An 11,205-nucleotide genomic window follows, 5' to 3' on the forward strand; every position below is an offset into this window, starting at 1 on the left:
ACTAGGTTCGAGGACACTTGTCATCACAGTGATCCATGACCACTTTCATCACAATGCTCCATGAACTCTTTTATCTCAATGCTCCATGGCTTTTGTATTCACAATGCTCCATTTTCCCGATAATCGCGTTGCTCCATGAACACTTTCATCACAATGCTCCTTGACCACTGTCACCATAAGGCCCCATGACGTCTCTCATCACTGTGCTCCGAGGCCACTCTCATCAAAATGCTCCATGATCTGTGTCAGCACAATATTGCATGACACTTGTCATCACAATGCTCCATGATCCCGGTAATCACAATGATCCGGGCCAATGTCATCACAATGCTCCATGTCCCCTGTAATCACAATGCTCCATGCCCTTGTCATCACAATGCTCCAGGTCTGTTGTCATCACCATGCTTCATGCCCATGTCATCACAATGCTCCGTGAATCCTGTCTTCACAATGCTCCATGGCCCATGTCATCACAATGCTCCATGACCACTGTCATCACAATTCTCCAAGGCCCCTCTCATCACAATGCTCCACGACACTTGTCATCACATTGCTCCATAACACCTGTCATCACAGTGTTCCCTGCCCATGTCATCACAATGCTCCATGTCCCATATAATCACAACGCTCCATGCCTGTTTCCTCACAATGCTCCAGAATTCTTGTCATCACAATGTTCCATGACCGTGGCATCACAATGCTCCATGGCCCTTGTCATCACAATGCTCCAGAATTCTTGTCATCACAATGTTCCATGACCGTGGCATCACAATGCTACATGACCCTGGTCATCACAGTTCTCCATGACCTTTGTCATCACAATGCTCTATGTCGCTTATCATCACAATTCTCAATGACCACTTTAATCATAACGCTCGCTGACCATTTTCATCACATTTCTCTATTGTCATTACAATTCCCCATGTCCCCTTTCTTCACAATGCTCCATGATGCCTGTCATCACAAAGCTCCATGGCTTTTGTTATCACAATGCTCCAGGACCAGTTTCATCACAATACTCCATCCCCCTTGTCATCACAATGCACAATGAAACCTTTCATTACAATGCTCCATGACACTTGTCATCACAATGCTCCATGGCCTTTATCGTCACAATGCTCCCAGGCACTTTTCATTACGATGTTCCATGAAAACTTTCATCACATTTCTCCATGACCATTGTCATCACAATAGTCCATACCCTTGTCAACACAATGCTGCATAATCCCTGTCATCACAATTCTCCATGACTGCTGTCATCACAATAATCCAGGACAATTTTCATAACAATGCTTCATGCCCCCAGTCATCACAGTGCTCCATGACACCTTTCAGCACAATTCCTAGATGATCAATGTCATCACAATGCCCCATGACACCTGTCGTCACAATTCGCTATGACCCTTGTCATCACAATACTCGATGAACCGTGTCATCACAGTGTTCCAGGACACATGTCATCACAATGATCCATGACGACTTTCATCACAATGCTCCAATACACCTGTCATCACAATGCTCCATGGCCCCTGTTATCATATTGCTCCATGATCTCTTTCATCACAATGCTCCATGACCACTGTCATCACCATGCCTCATGACGCCTGTCATCTCAATGCTCCATGGCCCCTTTCATCACAATGCTCCATGAACCCAGTCATCACAATGTTCCCTGCCCTTTTCATCACAATGCTCCATGGGCCCTGTCATCACAATGCACCATGCCCTTGTCATCAAAACGCTCCAGAACTCCTGTCATCATAATGCTCCATGCCAATGTCATCAAAATGCCCCATGACACTTGTCATCACAATGCTCAATGGCCTGTGTCCTCACAATGTTCCATGGCCCCTGTCATCACAATGCTCCATGCCAATGTCATCAAAATGCCCCATGACACTTGTCATCACAATGCTCCATGGCCCTTGTCATCACAATGTTCCATGGCCCCTGTCGTCACAGTGCTCCATGATACCTTTCATCACAATTCTAGATGACCCCTGTCATCACAATGCCCCCTGACAGATGTCATCACAATTCGCCATGGTCCTTGTCATCACAATGCTCCATGAACTGTGTCATCACAAGGTTCCAGGACACTTGTCATCACAATGATCCATGATCACTTTCATCACAATGCTCCATGAACCCTGACATCTCAAAGCTCCATAGCCTTTGTATTCACAGTGCTCCATGGCCCCTGTAATCACAGTGCTCCATGACCCCTTTCATCACAATGCTCCAAGACCCCTGTCATCACAGTGCCCCATGACGCCGGCCATCACAAATCTCCAAGGCCTCTGTTACCAAAAAGCTCCATGACCACTCTCATCAGAAAGATCTCTGCCCATATCATCACAATGCTCCTTGTCACCTTTAATCACAATGCTCCATGCCCTTTCATCACAATGCTCCAGAATTCTTGTCATCGCAATGTTCCTTGACCGTGTCATCACAATGCTCCATGACCCTTGTCATCACAAAGCTCCATGACCCCTGTCATCACAATGATCCATGACTCCTTTCCTCACAGTGCTCCAGTACCCTTTTCATCACAATGCTCCATGCCATTGTCAGCACAATGCTCCTTGGACCCTGTCATCAAAATGCTCCATCCCCTTTTCATCACAATGCTCCAGATAGCCTATCATTACAATGCTCCATGTCCGTGTCATCACAATGCTCCATGCCATTGTCATCACAATGCTCCATGGCCCCTGTAATCACAATGCTCCATGCCCTTGTCATCACAATGCTCCAGGTCTGTTGTCATCACCATGCTTCATGACCGTGTCATCACAATGCTCCGTGAATCTTGTCTTCACAATGCTCCATGGCCCATGTCATCACAATGTTCCATTACCACTGTCATCACAATTCTCCAACCCCCTCTCATCACAATGCTCAACGACACTTGTCATCACATTGCTCCATAACACCTGTCATCACAGTGTTCCCTGCCCATGTCATCACAATGTTCCCTTTCCCCTATAATCACAATGCTCCATGCCTGTTTCCTCACAATGCTCCAGAATTCTTGTCATCACAATGTTCCATGACCGTGGCATCACAATGCTCCATGGCCCTTGTCATCACAATGCTCCAGAATTCTTGTCATCACAATGTTCCATGACCGTGGCATCACAATGGTACATGACCCTGGTCATCACAGTTCTCCATGACCTTTGTCATCACAATGCTCTATGTCGCTTATCATCACAATTCTCAATGACCACTTTAATCATAACGCTCGCTGACCATTTTCATCACATTTCTCTATTGTCATTACAATTCCCCATGCCCCTTTCTTCACAATGCTCCATGATGCCTGTCATCACAAAGCTCCATGGCTTTTGTTATCACAATGCTCCAGGACCAGTTTCATCACAATACTCCATCCCCCTTGTCATCACAGTGCACGATGAAACCTGTCATTACAATGCTCCATGACACTTGTCATCACAATGCTTCATGGTCTTTATCGTCACAATGCTCCCAGGCACTTTTCATTACGATGTTCCATGAAAACTTTCATCACATTGCTCCATGACCATTGTCATCACAATAGTCCATACCCTTGTCAACACAATGCTGCATAATCCCTGTCATCACAATTCTCCATGACTGCTGTCATCACAATAATCCAGGACAATTTTCATAACAATGCTTCATGCCCCCAGTCATCACAGTGCTCCATGACACCTTTCATCACAATTCCTAGATGATCAATGTCATCACAATGCCCCATGACACCTGTCGCCACAATTCGCTATGACCCTTGTCATCACAATACTCGATGAACCGTGTCATCACAGTGTTCCAGGACACATGCCATCACAATGATCCATGACGACTTTCATCACAATGCTCCAATACACCTGTCATCACAATGCTCCATGGCCCCTGTTATCATATTGCTCCATGATCTCTTTTATCACAATGCTCCATGACCACTGTCATCACCATGCCTCATGACGCCTGTCATCTCAAAGCTCCATGGCCCCTTTCATCACAATGCTCCATGAACTCAGTCATCACAATGTTCCCTGCCCTTTTCATCACAATGCTCCAGAATTCTTGTCATCGCAATGTTCCTTGACCGTGTCATCACAATGCTCCATGACCCTTGTCATCACAAAGCTCCATGACCCCTGTCCTCACAATGATCCATGACTCCTTTCCTCACAGTGCTCCAGTACCCTTTTCAGCACAATGCTCCATGCCATTGTCAGCACAATGCTCCTTGGACCCTGTCATCAAAATGCTCCATCCCCTTTTCATCACAATGCTCCAGATAGCCTATCATTACAATGCTCCATGTCCGTGTCATCACAATGCTCCATGCCATTGTCATCACAATGCTCCATGGCCCCTGTAATCACAATGCTCCATGCCCTTGTCATCACAATGCTCCATGCCGTTGTCATCACAATGCTCCATGGCCCCTGTAATCACAATGCTCCATGCCAATGTCATCAAAATGCCCCATGACACTTGTCATCACAATGCTCCATGGCCTTTGTCATCACAATGTTCCATGGCCCCTGTCATCACAGTGCTCCATGATACCTTTCATCACAATTCTAGATGACCACTGTCATCACAATGCCCCATGACAGATGTCATCACAATTCGCCATGGTCCTTGTCATCACAATGCTCCATGAACCGTGTCATCACAAGGTTCCAGGACACTTCTCATCACAATGATCCATGATCACTTTCATCACAATGCTCCATGAAACCTGTCATCTCAATGCTCCATAGCCTTTGTATTAACAATGCTCCATGGTCCCTGTTATCACAGTGCTCCATGACCCCTTTCTTCACAATGCTCCAAGACCCCTGTCATCACAATGCTCCATGGCCCCTGTTATCATATTGCTCCATGATCTCTTTCATCACAATGCTCCATGACCACTGTCATCACCATGCCTCATGACGCCTGTCATGTCAATGCTCCATGGCCCCTTTCATCACAATGCTCCATGAACTCAGTCATCACAGTGTTCCCTGCCCTTTTCATCACAATGCTCCATGGGCCCTGTCATCACAATGCTCCATGCCCTTGTCATCAAAATGCTCCAGAACTCTTGTCATCATAATGCTCCATGCCAATGGCATCAAAATGCCCCATGACACTTGTCATCACAATGCTCCATGGCCTGTGTCCTCACAATGTTCCTTGGCCCCTGTCATCACAATGCTCCATGCCAATGTCATCAAAATGCCCCATGACACTTGTCATCACAATGCTCCATGGCCTTTGTCATCACAATGTTCCATGGCCCCTGTCATCACAGTGCTCCATGATACGTTTCATCACAATTCTAGATGACCACTGTCATCACAATGCCCCATGACAGATGTCATCACAATTCGCCATGGTCCTTGTCATCACAATGCTCCATGAACCGTGACATCACAAGGTTCCAGGACACTTGTCATCACAATGATCCATGATCACTTTCATCACAATGCTCCATGAAACCTGACATCTCAAAGCTTCATAGCCTTTGTATTCACAGTGCTCCATGGCCCCTATAATCACAGTGCTCCACGGCCCCTATAATCACAGTGCTCCATGACCCCTTTCATCACAATGCTCCAAGACCCCTGTCATCACAATGCCCCATGACGCCTGCCATCACAAATCTCCAAGGCCTCTCTAACCAAAAAGCTCCATGTCCACTGTCATCACAAAGATCTCTGCCCATATCATCACAATGCTCCTTGTCACCTTTAATCACAATGCTCCATGCCCTTTCATCACAATGCTCCAGAATTCTTGTCATCGCAATGTTCCTTGACCGTGTCATCACAATGCTCCATGACCCTTGTCATCACAAAGCTCCATGACCCCTGTCCTCACAATGATCCATGACTCCTTTCCTCACAGTGCTCCAGTACCCTTTTCATCACAATGCTCCATGCCATTGTCAGCACAATGCTCCTTGGACCCTGTCATCAAAATACTCCATCCCCTTTTCATCACAATGCTCCAGATAGCCTATCATTACAATGCTCCATGTCCGTGTCATCACAATGCTCCATGCCGTTGTCATCACAATGCTCCAGAACACTTGTCATCATAACACTCCGTTCCCGTGTCATCCCATTGCTCAATGACACTTGTCATCAAAATGTTCCTTGGCCTTTGTCATCACAGTGCTCCATGATAACTTTAATCAAAATTCTACATGACCACTGTCATCACAATGCAAGATGACCAATGTCATCACAATGCCCCAGGACACGTATCATCACATTTCGCCTTGGCCCTTGTCATCTCAAGGCTGTATGAACCGTGTCATCACTAGGTTCGAGGACACTTGTCATCACAGTGATCCATGACCACTTTCATCACAATGCTCCATGAACTCTTTTATCTCAATGCTCCATGGCTTTTGTATTCACAATGCTCCATTTTCCCGATAATCGCGTTGCTCCATGAACACTTTCATCACAATGCTCCTTGACCACTGTCACCATAAGGCCCCATGACGTCTCTCATCACTGTGCTCCGAGGCCACTCTCATCAAAATGCTCCATGATCTGTGTCAGCACAATATTGCATGACACTTGTCATCACAATGCTCCATGATCCCGGTAATCACAATGATCCGGGCCAATGTCATCACAATGCTCCATGTCCCCTGTAATCACAATGCTCCATGCCCTTGTCATCACAATGCTCCAGGTCTGTTGTCATCACCATGCTTCATGCCCATGTCATCACAATGCTCCGTGAATCCTGTCTTCACAATGCTCCATGGCCCATGTCATCACAATGCTCCATGACCACTGTCATCACAATTCTCCAAGGCCCCTCTCATCACAATGCTCCACGACACTTGTCATCACATTGCTCCATAACACCTGTCATCACAGTGTTCCCTGCCCATGTCATCACAATGCTCCATGTCCCATATAATCACAACGCTCCATGCCTGTTTCCTCACAATGCTCCAGAATTCTTGTCATCACAATGTTCCATGACCATGGCATCACAATGCTCCATGGCCCTTGTCATCACAATGCTCCAGAATTCTTGTCATCACAATGTTCCATGACCGTGTCATCACAATGGTACATGACCCTGGTCATCACAGTTCTCCATGACCTTTGTCATCACAATGCTCTATGTCGCTTATCATCACAATTCTCAATGACCACTTTAATCATAACGCTCGCTGACCATTTTCATCACATTTCTCTATTGTCATTACAATTCCCCATGTCCCCTTTCTTCACAATGCTCCATGATGCCTGTCATCACAAAGCTCCATGGCTTTTGTTATCACAATGCTCCAGGACCAGTTTCATCACAATACTCCATCCCCCTTGTCATCACAATGCACAATGAAACCTTTCATTACAATGCTCCATGACACTTGTCATCACAATGCTCCATGGCCTTTATCGTCACAATGCTCCCAGGCACTTTTCATTACGATGTTCCATGAAAACTTTCATCACATTTCTCCATGACCATTGTCATCACAATAGTCCATACCCTTGTCAACACAATGCTGCATAATCCCTGTCATCACAATTCTCCATGACTGCTGTCATCACAATAATCCAGGACAATTTTCATAACAATGCTTCATGCCCCCAGTCATCACAGTGCTCCATGACACCTTTCAGCACAATTCCTAGATGATCAATGTCATCACAATGCCCCATGACACCTGTCGTCACAATTCGCTATGACCCTTGTCATCACAATACTCGATGAACCGTGTCATCACAGTGTTCCAGGACACATGTCATCACAATGATCCATGACGACTTTCATCACAATGCTCCAATACACCTGTCATCACAATGCTCCATGGCCCCTGTTATCATATTGCTCCATGATCTCTTTCATCACAATGCTCCATGACCACTGTCATCACCATGCCTCATGACGCCTGTCATCTCAATGCTCCATGGCCCCTTTCATCACAATGCTCCATGAACCCAGTCATCACAATGTTCCCTGCCCTTTTCATCACAATGCTCCATGGGCCCTGTCATCACAATGCACCATGCCCTTGTCATCAAAACGCTCCAGAACTCCTGTCATCATAATGCTCCATGCCAATGTCATCAAAATGCCCCATGACACTTGTCATCACAATGCTCAATGGCCTGTGTCCTCACAATGTTCCATGGCCCCTGTCATCACAATGCTCCATGCCAATGTCATCAAAATGCCCCATGACACTTGTCATCACAATGCTCCATGGCCCTTGTCATCACAATGTTCCATGGCCCCTGTCGTCACAGTGCTCCATGATACCTTTCATCACAATTCTAGATGACCACTGTCATCACAATGGCCCCTGACAGATGTCATCACAATTCGCCATGGTCCTTGTCATCACAATGCTCCATGAACTGTGTCATCACAAGGTTCCAGGACACTTCTCATCACAATGATCCATGATCACTTTCATCACAATGCTCCATGAAACCTGTCATCTCAATGCTCCATAGCCTTTGTATTAACAATGCTCCATGGTCCCTGTAATCACAGTGCTCCATGACCCCTGTCATCACAATGCCCCATGACTCCTGCCATCACAAATCTCCAAGGCCTCTCTTACCAAAAAGCTCCATGACCACTCTCATCACAAAGATCTCTGCCCATATCATCACAATGCTCCTTGTCACCTTTAATCACAATGCTCCATGCCCTTTCATCACAATGCTCCAGAATTCTTGTCATCGCAATGTTCCTTGACCGTGTCATCACAATGCTCCATGACCCTTGTCATCACAAAGCTCCATGACCCCTGTCATCACAATGATCCATGACTCCTTTCCTCACAGTGCTCCAGTACCCTTTTCATCACAATGCTCCATGCCATTGTCAGCACAATGCTCCTTGGACCCTGTCATCAAAATGCTCCATCCCCTTTTCATCACAATGCTCCAGATAGCCTATCATTACAATGCTCCATGTCCGTGTCATCACAATGCTCCATGCCATTGTCATCACAATGCTCCATGGCCCCTGTAATCACAATGCTCCATGCCCTTGTCATCACAATGCTCCAGGTCTGTTGTCATCACCATGCTTCATGACCGTGTCATCACAATGCTCCGTGAATCTTGTCTTCACAATGCTCCATGGCCCATGTCATCACAATGCTCCATGACCACTGTCATCACAATTCTCCAAGGCCCCTCTCATCACAATGCTCAACGACACTTGTCATCACATTGCTCCATAACACCTGTCATCACAGTGTTCCCTGCCCATGTCATCACAATGTTCCCTTTCCCCTATAATCACAATGCTCCATGCCTGTTTCCTCACAATGCTCCAGAATTCTTGTCATCACAATGTTCCATGACCGTGGCATCACAATGCTCCATGGCCCTTGTCATCACAATGCTCCAGAATTCTTGTCATCACAATGTTCCATGACCGTGGCATCACAATGGTACATGACCCTGGTCATCACAGTTCTCCATGACCTTTGTCATCACAATGCTCTATGTCGCTTATCATCACAATTCTCAATGACCACTTTAATCATAACGCTCGCTGACCATTTTCATCACATTTCTCTATTGTCATTACAATTCCCCATGCCCCTTTCTTCACAATGCTCCATGATGCCTGTCATCACAAAGCTCCATGGCTTTTGTTATCACAATGCTCCAGGACCAGTTTCATCACAATACTCCATCCCCCTTGTCATCCCAGTGCACGATGAAACCATTCATTACAATGCTCCATGACACTTGTCATCACAATGCTCCATGGTCTTTATCGTCACAATGCTCCCAGGCACTTTTCATTACGATGTTCCATGAAAACATTCATCACATTTCTCCATGACCATTGTCATCACAATAGTCCATACCCTTGTCAACACAATGCTGCATAATCCCTGTCATCACAATTCTCCATGACTGCTGTCATCACAATAATCCAGGACAATTTTCATAACAATGCTTCATGCCCCCAGTCATCACAGTGCTCCATGACACCTTTCATCACAATTCCTAGATGATCAATGTCATCAGAATGCCCCATGACACCTGTCGTCACAATTCGCTATGACCCTTGTCATCACAATACTCGATGAACCGTGTCATCACAGTGTTCCAGGACACATGTCATCACAATGATCCATGACGACTTTCATCACAATGCTCCAATACACCTGTCATCACAATGCTCCATGGCCCCTGTTATCATATTGCTCCATGATCTCTTTCATCACAATGCTCCATGACCACTGTCATCACCATGCCTCATGACGCCTGTCATCTCAATGCTCCATGGCCCCTTTCATCACAATGCTCCATGAACTCAGTCATCACAATGTTCCCTGCCCTTTTCATCACAATGCTCCATGGGCCCTGTCATCACAATGCTCCATGCCCTTGTCATCAAAATGCTCCAGAACTCTTGTCATCATAATGCTCCATGCCAATGGCATCAAAATGCCCCATGACACTTGTCATCACAATGCTCCATGGCCTGTGTCCTCACAATGTTCCATGGCCCCTGTCATCACAATGCTCCATGCCAATGTCATCAAAATGCCCCATGACACTTGTCATCACAATGCTCCATGGCCTTTGTCATCACAATGTTCCATGGCCCCTGTCATCACAGTGCTCCTTGATACGTTTCATCACAATTCTAGATGACCACTGTCATCACAATGCCCCATGACAGATGTCATCACAATTCGCCATGGTCCTTGTCATCACAATGCTCCATGAACCGTGACATCACAAGGTTCCAGGACACTTGTCATCACAATGATCCATGATCACTTTCATCACAATGCTCCATGAAACCTGACATCTCAAAGCTTCATAGCCTTTGTATTCACAGTGCTCCATGGCCCCTATAATCACAGTGCTCCATGGCCCCTATAATCACAGTGCTCCATGACCCCTTTCATCACAATGCTCCAAGACCCCTGTCATCACAATGCCCCATGACGCCTGCCATCACAAATCTCCAAGGCCTCTCTAACCAAAAAGCTCCATGTCCACTGTCATCACAAAGATCTCTGCCCATATCATCACAATGCTCCTTGTCACCTTTAATCACAATGCTCCATGCCCTTTCATCACAATGCTCCAGAATTCTTGTCATCGCAATGTTCCTTGACCGTGTCATCACAATGCTCCATGACCCTTGTCATCACAAAGCTCCATGACCCCTGTCCTCACAATGATCCAT

General features: G+C 46.1%; 2 long non-coding RNA genes across 2 annotated transcripts; both read right to left on the reverse strand.

Moving 5' to 3' along the window:
- Positions 1-857: 857 nt before the first annotated feature.
- Positions 858-2,250, reverse strand: LOC309631902. The gene is made up of 2 exons (XR_014246634.1): positions 1,924-2,250; positions 858-1,102 (listed from the first exon to the last, which is right to left on the reverse strand). It is a non-coding gene; the product is annotated as an uncharacterized lncRNA (long non-coding RNA).
- A 4,754-nt stretch (positions 2,251-7,004) lies between these two features.
- On the reverse strand, positions 7,005-8,463 carry LOC309631502. Its single transcript, XR_014246319.1, has 2 exons — positions 8,238-8,463; positions 7,005-7,416 (listed from the first exon to the last, which is right to left on the reverse strand). It is a non-coding gene; the product is annotated as an uncharacterized lncRNA (long non-coding RNA).
- Positions 8,464-11,205: the final 2,742 nt, after the last annotated feature.

The sequence above is a fragment of the Balaenoptera borealis genome, assembly GCF_965194805.1.
Source record: "Balaenoptera borealis genome assembly, chromosome: 7".
Taxonomy (NCBI): domain Eukaryota; kingdom Metazoa; phylum Chordata; class Mammalia; order Artiodactyla; family Balaenopteridae; genus Balaenoptera; species Balaenoptera borealis.